This window comes from Python bivittatus, unplaced genomic scaffold (genome assembly GCF_059951505.1).
Source record: "Python bivittatus isolate LINGU-HERP-01145 unplaced genomic scaffold, Pbiv_v1 ctg000580_np1212, whole genome shotgun sequence".
In the NCBI taxonomy this organism is placed as follows: domain Eukaryota; kingdom Metazoa; phylum Chordata; class Lepidosauria; order Squamata; family Pythonidae; genus Python; species Python bivittatus.
Window position 1 is genome coordinate 26,021,542 of NW_028277087.1, and position 18,544 is coordinate 26,040,085.

The 18,544-nt window shown below is 39.6% G+C and overlaps 1 long non-coding RNA gene across 1 annotated transcript in view; it reads left to right on the forward strand.

The window, feature by feature from the left end:
- The window catches only part of LOC112542685 (uncharacterized), a 158,502-nt gene that overhangs the window by 126,313 nt on the left and 13,645 nt on the right, over nucleotides 1–18,544 (forward strand). The window lies entirely within an intron of this gene.

The window sequence follows — 18,544 nt, forward strand, 5'->3', positions numbered from 1 at the left end:
CCAACAACAGCCTCGAACTGAGGCAGCGGTCCCCCGAATGAGGAGATGATCTTTCTAGGGAGGCTGGGGAAAATTTAGTATCCTAGCAAAGAAAAAAGATTCCTTCGCCCTTCCGCACAGCCGTCCCCGTTTTTGACGGAGAGCAGAAAAGCGCGCGGGCGAGGAGGCAGACGCTGCTCCCGGCGCCTCTCTTTGGCTCCGGCGCTTCAACAGTCCTCGCCACCAACAGTGTCCATGGGGAGGGCAGGCAAGGCGTTGGAAAGGACCGCCGGGGCCCGTTGCCAAGTCATGTGTCCGCCCTTTCCTGAAGAAGAAAAGCCGAGCCCCGTTGCGTCCACGCTCCTCAGACTCAGCCTGTTTGAAGCGTGTAGCTACAGGAAACAATAGCTGCTTTCCTACTGACTCTTGCTTACTCACCTCTCCTAGAGCAGGAGTAGCAGGCTTGTACCTCCAGCTGATTTGGGTGGCAAGTCTACTGCTTTTTTTAGCTGCGGTGGCCACATACAAGTTTCTACCCTGAAGGGTTCTCTCTTAGAGATGTACTTGGTCACTGAAAGAAAGTTGTTTTCCTCTGCAGAGAATCAGATCCTTTGGATAAAAGCCACAGCCTCTATTCAATGCCTCAGTCTTTCTTTCTGCAGTAGGGATCCAGCAAGTGGTAGATTCTGTGGTCTTCTGATCACTCATCATTGTAGTGTCTTCGTCTTCCATCTTTGGGCAATATAGCTGGAAGGAGTGTGGCTTAACTCATCATCCAGAAGCAAGAAACCATATATGGCCCCAAATCTCCAGCCGGAGATCCACAGGGTGGGAGGCCTAAATTCTCTGCCACCAGAACTCTGTGCTGCCTTTTAAAAACCACAGGCCTCTTGTTGGCCTTCCCTCCCCTGATGCTCTCTAGATGGGTTACTTTCTGGTGTGCATTATTCCCTGCTACCTTGCCAGTTGGGGATAATGGGAACTATAGCCAAGACTACTGGAAGCCACGAGGTTGAAGAAGGATAAGTTGTATGGTGTTTTTAGAAATGAATGGTTATAGCTCAGATGAGCAAATGAACCTAGATTTATTCACGTTCTAAAAATATGTGCCCTGTTGGGAAACTATCGTTGCAGTGAATGAGACCCAAGTGATTAAATTCCATCTCTACTTCTGATTTTCTTATGTTGTATTCTCCACAACTGTAGGACACTTTGGTATGACTATGTCATTGAAAATGTCTGTTGTTGCTATGGTATGTTTAATCTATTGAAGGATTGGTTTTACATGGTTAAAGCTGAGCCATTGTAAGATTTTCTTTAAGGTGCTTTCCTGGTATAATTCTAACCAAAATTGTCAGTATCATAGTCATACCAGCAGTGTCCTACAGCTATGGAGAGTACAACATAAGAAAATCAGAAGTAGAGAAGATTTGAGTAATATGCATATGATGGAAAAGAAAACACTAAAATTTTCTTGCAGAAATTTGCTGCAGAACCAGTTTCAAAGATGTCGTCAAAGTGGCACAAAAATGAAAATTTGAATTGTCATGTCATATACATGCAAGGAAATATCTGGGTGCAAAAGATGACATATTAATGACCCTACATGCTCACAAGATCAACCACCTACAGCATAAAATACAGAGTTGAAATATGAAAAGAACTTGAGCCCGGCTTGGACCCTACATTCCTATATCTGGTGGACAGAAACTTTAAGGATCTATTGCTTATATACATTTGTGTGCACCATCAAAACACATGAGAGCTAAATTACACATTTGATTAACAGTGTGCAAACAACATGCTTGCTTTTAAATCTTTACTAGGTACCCAAATAAATATAATGACCAACATACTGAAGGACTAGTAATGTAATGCTCAATTGCCACCTGCCCTAAGGTACCTAGTAAAGATGTATGAATATATGACTTTGCAAAGCTGTTAAACTTTCTAATTTGGCAGTGGCAGGCAGCAGCCCCCAAAGACTTAAACACGAATCCTTCCTATTCTGTTAACTGCTAGTAACTGACTTGGGGCCCACAACATATGTACCCTACACTCTTGAACATAAGTGTATGCATTCGTACCATACGCTCTCCTCTTGAACACACAAGGAAAGTTCCAAAAGGATAATCTGTGTGCTACATCATCTAGGTCTTTATATCTAAGGAACCCTTGGCCTTAAATACTCTCTCGCATGGTTGATAGAACTATGTTTATTTATTAGATTATTAAGCCACCATTCCTATTCAGAAAGAACACTTGAGGCATCCCACAAGCATCTCTAATTGGATCAACTTAAATAGCTATGCAAGTGTTTGAATTTCATGGGAATTCCCATCACCATCCCCTAATTCATACAACAGGGTATTAAGTAAGGTGGAAGGCATCTTTCTTCCTGGGTTGACTATTTCAGCGATGTCAGAACTGACAGTCCCAACCATCTGTTTGGTATGTATTTATGTGGGTGTGAGTGAAGATCCTTACCTTAAATAAAATAATATGCACCATCCTTTTCTGCCAAAAGGAACTGACAGCCTCTTTTTGTGAATTTTCAATCCCTTCCTGTGGAGAAAGGGTTAATTATTGGAATTTAATAAATCAATAGAAGTTGCATAATCTAGTTCAGTTGTCTCCAGCCATAGACTCCTCAAGATAGTTTGGATGACTGGATCCATGACCCATGTGTCCTCAACAGCTATAGATGATAGGAACTGTGGTCCAGCACAATTGGAGGACAGCAGGCTAGGAGAGGCTGTTTTGGTCCTTATATAACTGATGTCAGAAAAGAAACTATTGCCATAACTATTGCAGATAAATGTTTGTGTCTGTCTATTGTCTTGCACAACAGTGTTACTATTTCAGTCCTACAGAAAAGGCCAAACCATGCATAATGATCACATCCGTTTCTAATGGGTGGATCATCTAGAGTTCCCCAGCATATGGAGCCAGATCCTGCTTTAAAGACTATGATGAGATATTTGAGAAATGAAATTGTGTCAACAAAGAGTGCTTTGAGCATGCCACCCAGAGAGCACTGTCCCTAGGCAGCTCCCCTTAGGAACTTGGATTTGACATAGCACACTGAAGACAGCTTTAAGCCATGACTTCTGGTCAGGCTTCTCAAACTTTCTCTAAAAGAATGACTAATTCTTTGACAGTTGCAAATGTTGATCTAACAATGGGTTGGTCAAAAAACTGGAAAGAGGGAAGGGTGCACATGCTCTTATGTTTGTGTGGCAGGATACTCAGATGCAACTGAGTGCCTCCTGTGAGAAACAGGATGCTGGACCGCTAAATGAAATGAGGAAGAAGGCTTAAATTGTTATTTAAAATTACACAACTGCATTTCTATTACTTCTTCTTTTAGTAGGTAAAATCTCCAATGAAAATAATCATAAGTTTCATTTTCTTCTTTTAAAACGTTCAGTTCCATATTTGCAGAGGCAGAATTCTAACCATCAATTTATAGTTTATTGTAGGGTGTAGTTTTGCAGTTTTTGTTACTGAGATGTTTGTTTCTTATCACATCTTTCTTGCTTATAGGAAGGGCTTCCAAGTCAATTAAAAAATCTGGATGAATTTCCTTCATTTCCTTCATTTATGATGTTTGATCATCCAGTGGAATGAGTTGTGTATTTTTTAAAAAAACTAGTTAGATTGAACTTTCTAAAGGATTGCTCTTTGCCACCTGGGAAATTCTATGAGGTAAAATTGAGCATAGATTTTTTTCTACATCTGTTTCCTCCTAGAAAATATGAAGAACTGATAATACTATTTGATGAAGAAATAAAAAATGCATTGTTCACAAGGCTGAAACACAAACGTAGCTGCTTCCAAATGCTTTTCATCAATGTCTCATTAGGAAGTACATGTTCATAATCAGATTTCTGTATTTATTCTGTCTGGGTTCAAAATATTCAGTTCAATCCAACAACAGAGTTACAGTGACCACTTTTACTACAAAGGGAATTAAACACAATTGTTAATCTTTATGTGGGTGTTCAATGGGTTATATTTTATTCATACAATACGAATATATTTTATATATTTATTCTGTAACTTAAGAAGTTCAAGGTTGTACAAATGTTGAACAGAAATACAAATATAATGTAAATGCCCAAAGGATGATTCACCTTTTAAAAAATTGATATTTGCTTCAAGTATTGAAATTGTTAATTTGCTTTTTTAAATGATAACCATAATTTTTCTTTGCAAGTTTATGCCTTTTACATCCAGTTTAGATTTTTAAAGTTCATTCCTTTGATTATCTTTTGATGGCAGTTTCTATAATTGCTTTAAAATAAAGTTTTGGCATACATTATCCATAACACAACTTTCATGTAGTTCACAAATACTCATGACTCAGCCGTGTGAAATTACACCACCATTATGAATTCCTTATTCATTGCATACTGTACTCTTTGTGGAGGGTGTGACACCAACTGCAAAGAGGGAAGGACCATTGCTCAGGGACAAAGGACATGCTTGATGTGCAGCTTCTCCTTGGCATCTCTAGTTAGGACTACAAAAGACTCCTCTCTGAAATTCTCATGAACTGCTGCCTGTAAATTTAAATAGTAGAATGCAAGATGACTCAACCATCTCACTTTCCTTTGCCTGACTCCCAAGGAACGATGGTGCTGTTTTTCAAACTTCCTGCAATTGTGAACCCAAAGAATTGGGTATTCAGATAATGTGAGGATCACCCACTGAAACACCCCCACCCCATTTTTGGCATTAAAAGCATGGGAGTTCACTTCTTTGGCAAATCAGATGATGAGGATGATGATTGCATTTGTAAATGCCTTCAAATTCTTTTCATTTTTAAAATTAATTTTGTACACCCATTCACAAAATCAATCCAAAATTAAGCATTTATTTGTCACTTGAACTCTGTTATGTATCATTGTAACAACAAACCTTAGCTCAAGTTTGTTAGTGAAGTATATTCTTCAACGGAAATCTCTGGCTACTAAGGAGTTAGGAATGAGTTGACCTCCAGCCCCATGAAATCTCATTTTTAGATACTGTACTTAGCATTGTATTTACTAGTCACGCTTTTCTGAAGGGTCGATGCTTGTGCAAAATCAATTTCACATTGCACAGCAGATCTGGAATCGTGGTTGGTAACTGCACTTGACTTCTTTCGCTATTTTCTGTTTTCTGAATTTTAGCATTTATGTTGCTGCTACTACAATCAACAGTATGCTTCAGTGAACCAGTTTTCAGCTACTGATCCGTTCTCATGAATCAGGTGACTTATGGACACCATGGGGAGGCAAGAACTGAGGCAGAAGTTGGGTTTTCAGCAGCTGATGGTGCATTCAGGGAGGTGGGACTGAGGCAGGGGCTACTGGACTCTTGCTAGCTGGTAGTTGGCTCTCATAGGAAGGCAGACTTGGAGTGGTGAAGGAGCTCTGCCTGTGAACATGAGGGCGCAACAGATTATGTGGTAGATTATGTATGGCCTGTGGTTCATGGGCCTAGCTTTGAGACTAAGATGTTCTGAATTACTGTTTGCTGGCTTGCCTTCTTAGCCATCATTTATCTCCTTTACTCTTTCTGGTTTCCCCTTTCCTTTGATTTTCCCCTGTGTCACATGCACTCATATCCACAATGCCAAATGTGTCATTGTTGAACAAAACAGTAACTGAAGCTGAATGTCTTTAAGATGGCAATGTTCTATATCAAACATAGACCATAAAGTCTGTGTTGTGCCAATGTGCCTTAGCCATCTCCATACTCTCTGCCAGGCTGCCTCCCTTACCCACTTACTATTTTTTTTAACGATACTTCTAATTTTTAAAATGCAAAACTGTGATGCTGAAGAACAAAATGTCAGCTTCTTTATTTACAAGAATGCCCTTAGTCTTCCCATAGGACTGTAGGTCTTAGAAATAAAAATGGTGACTGGCTATAGCCCAGTCTTTTGTTGATAAATGTTTCCACTTGCCTGAAACAACAACAACAAGTAAGTCAGGATGAGAAGATGTCTCCTGAGTAGATAGAGTGACTGGGAGTTACTGTTCCCTTTGTATTTAGATAAATGGATGTTCTATAACTTAGTCTACCATGGTAGCCATGTTATGAACAAACAAGCCCCCATCGTTCATAGCTATTTGGTGAGAGTGCCCACAACATATCCACATGTCCCTACTAGCTCAAAAAGTTGTTGGAAATGGGATGGCTATTTTTGTAATGTTGCAGGAACACAGATTTTTATCTTAGAAATATAGCATTATTGTTTGTTTTGATACGTTTCTTGATTATGTTGATGCCTTAATAGCCTTTGCACACAAGTGGTAAGTGATATTAATACCAAATAAAAATGGTACTAACATATGAATTACATACCTATTTTAATCTGTAGAGCCAACGGTTTATTACGTGGTCTGTCAGTGCTGCCTCCCAGCAATTTTAATTGGTCCATGAGAGAGAAAGGGTAGGTTGCAGTCACAAAGCAAGTCATAGTGATAATCTTCACAGAGAATTGGTAAGAAAACACACAATGGTATAGCACAAGCACTATATTCTATATTGTACATAGTATATTATTTATATACTGTATATAGATACAGTGTAAGCACCAGACACTAAATGATATATAGTACAGCATTAGCACTGTACGGTAGTTACAAATATAGTAGAAGTGATATATTATTATATTAGTTTACCCAAGTGCTAATGTATTGTTCACTGTACAGTACAATATTTCTGTAGAATAACCACTAAACTTCTAATGAATATTTGCATGTGTAACGTACTTAGTTTTATTTCTTTTTTATGTTTTTACTGCAGTTTAAATGGTTGTTTTCTTTATTGTTTTATTGTTCCTTAGCACTGTGTTATTGCTTTTCAGCACTGTTTAATGTAATTATTTAAACTACCTGAACATTTTATTTCTGAGCCAATTTACTGAATAAGTATCTCAAAGGGGTATCTAAAAGGACATCCAAAATGTTCAACAGGAACTCTCTCCTAGAGGTTGCTTAAGACATTCAGTGCTCTCTGTTTAGAAAATAAATCAGTGGAGGAGGACGGGACACACATTTATTAAAGTTTATTCAGAGGGTATATACAGAGAAAGTAGTACACTACAATCCAGAGCTGTTCAATTAATTTTTTCATGAATTCAAAATGTTTAAAAAAGAACTTCATATCGTATTATGAAACTCACCACTGGTAGATAGTATGAATGGCACTCATGTAACAAGTTTCTTAGCAAATTTACTGGTGACTAAAATGTGAGTTACCTTCATTAAGTCAGCCGACCTCCCTCTACATATTTCCCCATTTTAAGAAACTGGGACTTCAGATTCTTTCTTTAAAAAAGGAGAAAGAATCTGCCTCTTCATTGGTCAACTCATCTTTTTCTGTTATTTTGGAGTCCTTGCCATGTCTTGTCAGGAGGTCTTACTGCGATTTGTTTTCCTGGCTTCTGTACAATTGATATTTTATAAGGTTGCAGGGCTAGGTACCATTCAGGGAGCCACTGACTTGCACCTTTCATTCTTTCCAACCACTCTTAGAATTGGGGGACAGTCATTGCTCCCCATCCCCTGAAATATACTTCAGGGATTTTACTGCCCCTTTATGAAGCATAGGCCTCTTCCTCAGTTGTGCTATTAATTTCTTTTGACTGTCTAGAAACAAATAGGGTTGATCTAGCAGCTCCATTCCTGATTTTCTCTGCACCAACAGCGCATGAGTCCTTTTTGCTAAACCACTTCCGTAGAAGATAGACATGGTAAATGTTCATCTTCTGTCATTCATCTCTATTTGATAGTGAACAGGTCCCATTTGCTTCACTATCTTATATGCCCTCTGCCATTTTGCTTCCCATTTGCATCCCGGGCTCAGGAATAGCAATAGTATTTGGTCCCCAATTTGTACATTTTTCCCTAGCTTTCCAAACATACCATCATTTCTGGTTCAATGTTCCTGGGCTACTTGGATGATGATGATGATGATATTTTTATCCTATCTATCTGTCTGTCTGACTACTTATCTGTCAACTCAAGGTGGCGAACATACCTAATACTCCACCCACCTATTTTACCCACAACAACAACCCTGTGAGGTGGGTTGGGCTGGGAGAGAATGATTGGTTCAAAGTCACCCAGCTGGCTTTCATGCCTAAAGGAAGCCTACAACTCACAGTCTCCTAGTTTCTAGGCCAGCACCTTAACCACTATGTCAAACTGACTCTTTATTATATGTTTCTTACTTGTCTAGTCAGCATTTATTTTATTACATGTTACATTAGATAGGTAGGTAGTAGATAGCGATCCCCAAATCTTCATAGCAGGGCTGACTAGAAGTTTGTACTTCAATCTGTCACCTGCTATTCCTATTAAAGTCTTAATTTAGCTTTTCTGCTATTTTCTTAGTGAGGGTAGTGAGGAGCATAATCACGTGTGAACAAGGTGTATTAGTTACCCTTACTAGATTTAGGTAGAGGACTTACTTTATCCATGGCTATTTTTGAGCAAGGAATTGGGATTCCAGGTATATTTTCCATAGGAGCCCTGCTCCTTTTGACCTCATTAATTGGCATTCAGAACAGAATTGACAGAATTGCCCTACTTCCACTGAAGTCCCCGGCGAACAGAATCTGTGCAAGATTTGGAGCAGAGTCCAGTCTCTATCCAAATGTTCTTCTTTTAGTCTTCCCTCTGCCCCTACAGAGGACCTTGCTTTCATTTTTCTCCATATCTAGTCATTGAATGTATGTATGCATTTGTGAGTGGGAATCTGGTGATAATAAACTGGCTATGGTAATTAAAGTTCACTTGATCCAAAGCCAAATTCTCTCTTCCTAGGTACAGTTTCTTTTCTCTTTTTAATTCACTCTGTCCTACTTGGATACTGTATCATCCCACCACTTCTACCACTTTGGTCACAGGTTCACTTTTTGCATGTTACAGACCCAAGGAAGACAAGTAGGATTGTGTTCTACCTTCACAAGGGGCTTCTTTATTCCGTAAAAGTTACAAAACTAAAATGTCAGTTTTACTAACGTAGTCTCAATTCTAACTATTACCTACTTGTATGCCTATCTTGTCAGACTTTCTAAAACCCAAGCTTATTCTTATTAATGTGTCAACAAAATAAGTCTCCAGACACACATGCCAACTTCCAGGCAATCCCTCTGCATCTTGCTATTTTTATCATCACAGCTATTTTTATCAGTTAAATGGTCAACGGGAGGTAGAAAAAATACAGATTACTGTTGCTTCTAGAGTGATTGTGAATCTACCAGACAAGAAAGGGCTGCACCTTCCAGAAGGTCTGCACTGGCCTCCAACCCAAAACATCAGAAGGAGGAAGCGTTGCTTTATCTAAACCTTTTATAATTGTAATCCTCTATAGCCATGTATGGGAAGGAAGAGTTTATATCATCTAGACTTTTCTGTGAGAGCTTCTTCCCATACAGCTGTTATACTAAGAGATACTATATCTTTGATTGTTATTTGACAAATTTTAAGCCAAGGTTCCCAAGCTGGTGCACTCAAGATATGATGGACTACAGCTCCATAAAACTCAACCAGTGAAGGATGCTGATATCCAACTTAGATGGAAAGCATAGGGTTTGGGAAAATTAGAACGGAAAATGGCAATTGCCACAAAGGATAGGAGTGTGCAAATCAATCAATCAATGATTCAAATTTAAGATTTGAATATTGCAAGATCTTGTCTGATTTAGAAATGTGAAATTTAAAAGAAACAAGATTAAGTTCAAACCATTTTGAAATGTAATTACATTAAAAAATGAACATAACATTAGGGAAGCATGGAAACACATGGACAGACTCAACCACAGTTTCAACTGGGAAACTGAGCATCCTAGACCAAGCCTAATCCAAAAATGCTATGGAATTCCTGGAAGCTTGGCATTCAGATAAATCAGCTATTAACAGACACATAGAAATAAACCATATTTACACACCATTAAAAAACAACAACAAAAAAGACCAGAATGCATCCCCTCCAGTAGCCAACACCTAGATAAGCAGGGAGTAACACCAGACAAACAATCAAGCAGAAAACAATACCCCAATGAAGAACTACCAAGGAGAAAACCACACCCCCACCAGCACTGGCAGGGCAAGCTAATGTATATAAACAGGGACCAAACCCCACACTCACTAGCACTGATGATGTTACCTAGTTGGGAAATGAAATGTCTGCAAGCAAACAACCAAGCTCAGAGAGCACCAAGGACTCCACAATTTCAAAACTGCTTAAAAGGGGAGTTCTTACTAAAACCCACCACTGATTAACTACTTGTTCTTTATGACAATGACAATAACGATTGTTCATTAGGCACAGTTAGGTGATTACCACTATATTTAGATGACCACTAGACAACCTGTGACTCATTGGGTCATCGTTTCAGAGATATTTCCTTACCTAAACAGAGAAACAGAATGACCAAGGGCAAAAAAGCAGCGGGAGTGTTAGTGACTTAAACTTGCTGCTGGCTTCCCAATTGACTTTGCTTGTGGGAAGTTGGCAGGGAGCATCAGAAATCCTTCCTTCCTTCCTTCCTTCCTTCCTTCCTTCCTTCCTTCCTTCCTTCCTTCCTTCCTTCCTTCCTTCCTTCCTATATTATATTATATTATATTATATTATATTATATTATATTATATTATATTATATTATATTATATTATAGACTTGCGCCATTTGCTCTCCCCTCACAACCCTCAGGAGAGCCCCACTCCTTCCTCCTTCACTGACCCACAGAACTGCCTGCCACTTTGCTGGGGGGAGGTGGAACAAGGGGAGCTGTGGACTGCAAGGAAAACTGCACCCCTGTTCCCCATTCCAGTGTGTCCCCAAGGCCCCCCTTCCTTGAGGGAGGAAGAGGGCTCACCCATCGACCACCGGTGCCCCCCAGCCAGGCCTACCTTGCCAGCAGGCATCCAAGTCGCTCCCTCATCCTTCCTCAATGCCCACCACCGTTAAGAGATTTCAGATTTCTGCCTCAGTTCCAAAGCAGCCAATCACCCATCGGGCCTTGCTGCCAGCCGATTAGGCCCAGGGGACAGAGGGAGGCAGGAAAGAGTCAGGGATATGCCCATGACAATCACATGACCTGGGCTGACTGCAGTGGTGCAGCAGCCCAGCAGTGCTGAAGCAGCCACAAATTTCCCAAATTTCAATCCCACGGGAGTAATAGGTCCCAGATTTTGGATCCATTCTGTAAGTTAGCCCACTTGAGGTACCTTGGTTCAAAAATTGTTGCCCTGTGGCACACCATTTCACCCAATTGAAGGTTACAGTCACGAGAGTTTTAGTAGTATATGGATAGATATCCCTATGACTCCATAATCTTTGATGTAGTATATTGGAATAATCTTATTCAGCTGCTACCAACTATTGTGGATGGTTTTTTTAGAAGAATTTGGGCAGGGTCAAAACATGTTTGTAAAAAATATATATTTCAGTGCTAGGAATATGTCAAGTTGGGAGCAGTTGCCGGTAAGCGCAAAAAACTGCGCACGCCCAAAAAGGGCGCGAAGCAACGGAAACCCCGCCTCCTGCGTTTGCCAGCTGGGCTCTGCCCTAGGAAGGAGGCCATGGCAAACCACTTCCGAAACAATTGCCTTGAAAACTGCAAGGACTCGTCCAAGCAGTCACTGCAGAGTCGGTAACGACTGAGCGCAGATAAAAAAAAAAAAAAAGGAATATGTCAACTTCTGCCTGGCAAAAATTTCCTTGGCTGCCTGGAACTAGCTGCCACTTGAGAGGATAATTGCTTCTGAAATGAAGGGGATTAACCACTTCTTCCTCCTGCTTCAGGAGGATAAAGACCTAATAAATGGAATAAAGACCTGTACTAGAATAATGGCTAAATTGTTCTTGTCTCCTCTTACATTGCCAATTGCATATTATGTGAATAAGAAAATCATTATAATGGGAGCCAAAGATCAAAGAAGCACAGCCTCTCTGGCACATTGTTTTAGATTTTGTAACTTTCAGTATTTTAAAAATGTTTCTGTGCATATTTTTACACTTGAGCTGTGTCCTGTTAACCTTATACATGTGACATGATTACTCTGCTCTATCCATGTAATATTAGCTTAGAAAAAAGGGAGAATAAAAGGGGAAATTGTGGATAGCATATAGTATTAGCAAAGTTGTTAGGTGATGGGACATACATTTCTTTCCCCAATTATCCCACTGGATAACTCTTCATTAGTTAACCTATTGGATAACTTGAGATTATCCAAGGAAGATGAATATTCTGAGAGTCAGGTATAAATAAAAATATTTAGCACATTATTAAACATTGGAATCTGAAACCTCAAGATGTGGGGAGGACCATCAATTAAAAAGGTAAAGATTCCTTCAACTCCTGAACATATATGTAAAGTTTTCTTGGCAGCAATACAGGAGTGGTTTGCAACGTTTTTAGGCTTTCAGACTATTGTTGGGATTTTCTGGTAGTTTTTTGTCCAGCTACTAATCAGGTCTCACTCTGCTTAGCTTTTTTGGGGTTCAGGCAAAGCAGGCTAGTTGCTGCCATCTACTCTGACTGGCCATTAATGTAGAGGGTTTACATTGGGAATTAGAAATCAATGGAGGAAGAAAACCCTCAGGGGCTCCTAATTTTGATGGATAGGTAGAGATCAAAGGCAGCATGTCTCCAAATATTAGCTAGTTGCTTGTGGGCTTCTCAAAGGCTCTGTCAGGCCACTATGGGAAACTAGAGGAAAGTTTGATCATTTTGTTGAATCTTAGTTGTTATAGGAGTCAGTGGAAATAATAAACTCCTTGGGGATCAGAGGGCTTCAAACACTTGCATACATTTCAGTCATTACCAAAACAAGTCAAAGCAGGTCCACATCCTTCTACCTAGCTTTTGGAGAATGTGGTGGACAATGTACAGCTGTTCCTGGCAGCTATTGGCTGATATTCAAAATATAGGTAAGGAGGGTTACATACTTCTTTCTCAGGGCTCAGACATCTTTTGATAGCCAGGGGCCATACTTATTCTGGAAAGGACTGAGACAATGGGTGATATCATTTTATTTTATTTATTTATATTTCAAATTTAGACACCACCCACCGCTCATCTCACCATCCATCATGTTATTCATGATGATGAATAATATACAGGTCTGTTATGCACATGGACAGGGCTTAGTTTTTGTCATTTTCCCTGAAGTTGGAGGAGGATCTTCTTTTAAATAAAGTCTATTTTATGTCTTATGTTATTGTTATATTGCTTTTTGCTTCAAAACAATAAGCAAGGTCTCCAGGAAGCAGAGAGAGGGAGAGAGAGAGATTTAAGGGGGTTGCTCACACTTGCTCTGTTATCATAGAGCTGTCAAAGCTCTTTTAAAAATATTTGTATTTTTCATTACTTTTCAAATGTACTTAGGAAAAGGTACTGAATATTCTTTTGCTCAATGTGCAGATACAAGCCTTTGAAAATATGTCGATACTCCAGCTCTAAGACTGTGTAGATACTTTGTGAAAATTCATTTTTATGCTCCAGGTTCTAATAATATGGGAACACCTTAGAGGAAGGGGGATGCGGTGGCGCAGCAGCTTAATGATGCTGAAAGTTGCCGGCCAGAAATGGTCAACGCTTCTGCGGTTTGAGTCCACCCGTCACACTAACAGGGTGAGCTCCTGTTTCTTCCCCAGTTCCTGTCAACCCAACAGTTCGAAAACTCACGTGAGTAGATAAATGGGGACTCTCACTCCGGTGGGAGGAAAAATGCTGGCGGCGCCTTGCAAAAGGAGTCAGGAGCAGTTGCTGGTAAGTGCGAAAAACCGCGCATGCCCAAAAAGGGCGCGAAGCAACGGAAACCCCGCCTCCTGCGCTCGCCAGCTGGGCTCTGCTCTAGGAAGGAGGCTCTGGCAAACCACTTCCGAAACACCTTGCCTTGAAAACTGCAGGGACTCGTCCAAGCAGTCACTGCAGAGTCGGTAACGACTGACCGCAGAAAAAAAAAAAAACCTTAGAGGAACTAGAAAAGTATGTTGGTATTATATAATATGAGCATCCTAAGATTTCAAATGCTAGTATTTCGTTATATTTAAACCAAGTAGTTGTTTTATGGTTTTTATTACCTTCCAACTGAGTGGCTATGTTACTTGCAGCCATAAATTTCAAAATGAACCTGCTTTCATGCTGGAGAGAAATTTAAATATGAAATATTCTACCCTACTTTTAAAAATTGTGACATTTTCCTTCCTCAGTAACTTCCTCACTTGCTTTTGAACACCCACATGGAAACTCTCTCAGAGAGTTTATACAACCTCCTAGGCTAGACTTGGATTCTAAGTGGGGTGTGTGTTTGTATGTGACTAAATTTAGAGTTGACAAAATCAACTGCTGATTCAGAAAGGTCACTGAATCTTGTTTTGGTTACGCAAGGACTAGGGAATCCTATCAGATTTATTCTAATGTCCCTGGCAGAGAAGTGATGATCCTTAGACATTTTGGAATTGCAACAGGACAAAAAAAGTATGTGTATGGACAGGTGAGAGGGAAAGATAGTGAGAAATGTTGAAAAACAGTTGGTGAAGTTAAGCAATTTCTTTAGTATGGAAAAGAAGCTGGAATCAAAACCCTAGCAGAGTTAGGTGAAAGTTTCTGAAGAAATCAGTTAAAATCACACAGCTGTCTTTCACAGTAAATTCTGCTGTAAGAAATTGATCCAGTTTTTACTATTATCTGCCAGATTTGTAATAGCTGGAAGACTAAAATGTATGCAATCTTTCTTTGATTAATATTATTCAAAAGCGTTGTAAATGGCATTGGCTGAAAAAAACCGAATACAACAATAAAGATATGAAACTGCCATTTTCACTTGTTTGTTTCTTCAAAGAAAGAGTGTTACTTGGATTTTGGATTCAAAACATATGTTTGCAGAATCCTGGTCAATATCTTCATATTGCTAAATACAATAAACATAGAAATAAAGCATGCTATATGGAAATCTATAGACACCAAAATAATGAAAAAGGATATAATCTTAGCCTAGGCAGCTGACCACCCAAGCATGTCCAAGTACTAGTTGTAGGAACTGAGGCTTATTTCAAGGGAAGTTTGAGGCACAATCACATGAAAGCCACAGGTTGATCACAGACAGCTGATAATCTAAGAAACCTGGTTTGCCAGTCAGATGACTGGAGTGTTATTTTAAGGCAGGCCAGAGCTGAAACCAAGAAATTTATGGTGGAGAGGCAGCTAACTGAAGGAGAAGGGAGGAAGATGGGCAATAAAGAACCAGTGTGGTGTGATGGTTAAAGGAGGAGACTAAGACTTGAGACACTCAGGTTCAGGTCTGTTCTCAACCATGGAATCTCCCTGGGTGACATGGCTAGTCACTATGTCTCAGCCCAATATATCCCACAATTGTTGTTGTGGGGAAAACTAGAAGAGGGAGTGTTGCCTTGGAGTCTTGAAGGAAAGGCAGAATAGGAAACTAACAAATAAAGTAAATAAGGAGTCAGGCAGAAAGGAATCCATCCATCTTTTCATGACAGCAACCATAAAGACTCCAAAGCTCCCCCCCACACTTTGACATTACTATTATTCACATTACAATCCAGCAAGAATTCAAATTAAAGATGATCTAATTGCATTAATTCTAACCAGGAAATTGGGGGTGAAACACTCCTACCTCCAGTGACTGGAAAAATGGTGAAATGCATCACTGGAGGCTTTTTTTTTTAACAGAGCACTGGGAAAAGTAGGAAGTTCAGGAGGAAAACGGTAATTAAAAAGGTTTCTGCTTGGTTTTGAACCAGCAACCTTCTCTTTACAAGGCAAGAGTTGTTGCCATTGTGAAATTCTAACATTTGTAATAAGGGTGGGTTTAAAAGACATTAGGAAGAAGCAGGGCAATAAAAAAGTTTTTTGTTGTTATTTTTAAGCTGGCCATTGCTTTTCTGGAAACAAAGGCAGGAGGGCACAGTTGCAGAGGAATAGTCCAGTGGAAGGATGTAGGAGCTTGTAATCCAGACCTTGCAAACATCTCAGTCTGCACAGGATTTTTCTAAAGCTATCTAGAGTCAAGCTAACATGAGCTCAGACAGGCACATCTGTGCATCCAAAGTAGTAACAAGAAGTTTGTCTTATCAGTGATCCTTTAGTGTGGGACTCCTTTCTGAAGGACCTTCATCTGGTAGCATGGTTTTATCTTTTATGGTCACATTAATTTTATTCTCTCACATAATGGAAAAATATTTAAACAGTACAAGTAAAATGTCCTCTTTTAAGTCACATTGAATTGTGTCATTTGGTCAGTAATTTAACAGTTTTACAGTTCAGTCATATGCATATTTATGTAGAAGTAAGCCATGTTGTTTCAGTGGGGTTTGCTTAGAACTATATGTGGTACATTTCCTCACTTGATTTTAAAAAGTAAATCATTGAAACCACCTGGGATCAGTATTGTGGAAAGATTATTTTAATGTCTGAAGCAGCCTAGATTCTAAGCAGTATATGAATGAAAGTTGTTTCAACTAAAAACAGGAAAACACTTCCTTTAGAAAGAGGTACTTGCCACAGTAGTATGCATAAACAAATGCACAGACTTCTCAGAAGTGTCCGAATATCCATAAAAAATAAACACAGTCTGTTTCCCATGATGAAAACTCCAGGAGTGTCACAAAAGGCTTCCAGGAAATTGTAAACATGCCTGGCTCTGGCTTTACTCACACTCAGCTTGCCTTTGGGTTTCTATGACCTTCACAAGGCCTTCCGACTGAGATCCCAGCATTAGATCTGCCAGCATCGCTACCTCTCTGTTTCTGCATAATTCTACATAGGGGCAACTGTGACGTTGCCCAGCTAACTTGTGTTTAATTATTAAGTAGCTGTAAGGTTTAACTGATCGAGAAATAGGCTATAAATGCTGCCTGTAACACTGAGTGGGTTTTAAATTCAGTAGTAAAGTCCCATGTTTATGACTGGTTGGAACCAAGTATGTGCAAAGGGCTTTTTCATACTGTTGGGGTTCCACAGGCACGTTTGCTTTGAGGATGGAAATACCTGGCACCCACATCCCAGAAGGGTCATTGTCAGTGAGAGCTGGCTATCCAGCATCTGCAGGAGACAGCAGCTCTCATCACATTGACTCTGTATGTTGCCTATTCCTTTACCTCATAGGCATGAAAGGCAACCACTGACTTATGAAAGCAATTAAAGGGACTATACCAGTATAGTATCCTGACTGGGATGGCCAAAGAGAAACAGATTGGCAATTGAAGCCAATCTGAGGGAAGGATGGTGGTCTTTACTGCAACAATGTCATTTTATTGATGTAGTGGAAGAAAGTGACTAGACCAGCCACTTACAAAGTCCATGCCAGTAGAAAGAACATTTGGCTTCTGCTTGTGTGCTGGCTCAGGAAAGCAGGAATGGCCATGAATGAGATGGGGGGGAAAACAGTGGTGAGCATTTACAACTGGAGGCTCCTGCTTTACTGATCGATGGCACAAGAGCCAGGGCCTTCTCTGTATTGGCCTCATCAGTCTACTTGTTGCTATAGAACAGTGTTGTCCAAACGTGGCCACTTTAAGATGAGTGGACTTCAACTCCCAGAATTCCCCAGCCAGCATGGCTGGCTGGGGAATTTTGGGAGTTGAAGTCCTCTCATCTTAAAGTGGCCACGTTTGGACAACACTGCTATAGAAGGTTATGCCAGGCTTCCTTGTTGATTACCTTTGAATAGCCTCCAAATGCATAGCTGTTCTGGCCTGTTCATAACTGAGACTAGATCTTCCTTTAGATTGTAATTTTAAAGGTTTTAAATGTTCCCACTGCTCCTTAGTTGCTTCTTTTTCAATGGACCTTTTCAACATTTGTTTATATTGCAATTTTATTTATTACTTAAAATTTGTTCTTTGGTTATTTTTAAACACATTACCTTTCTTGGGAGGATTTCACTGAAGTGAAAAGTGGGAGGAATATCATATAAGGTAACAGGAGGGACAGCAGGAGTGTCTACCCTGAGAGGGTGTAAAAAAGAGCAAGATGGCAGCCACAGCCATGCAATGGAAGCTCTGCCTCTTTTTTGCTGCCACGTGCATGACACACATAAAAAAGGAGCAGGGCTTCGATCCTGTGGCCATAGTCACCATATTGACTTTGTTGACTCCCCTGGGGCTGCTCCTGAGTTTACATATTGCTTCTAGTTGCACTGGGGAATAATTTCTTTTTTGTTGTCAATTTCAGCTGAAACTGTTAATGATATTGCTTATAATTACGTTTTGAACATTATCATACATTGCTGATTTTGGGGAGGGAAGGTCAAAATATTTTAAGAACTGGAATTAGTGTCCAGATATGGACTTGTTATATGGACTGAAATGGACTTTTATAAAGAAGAAATATGGTCTGTGTGAAACATATAAAAGATAAATTATTATATACACATACCCCTACTTGTTGTCTTCTTGCATTTTTAATAAATAAAAGAGAGTTAACTTTGATCAGCTGATGCCCTTAACACATAGATTATTTAATTTTTAATGTGTTTTAAGCACTATATTGTTAATATATAAAACATTTTCACAATGTTTATTTAAAA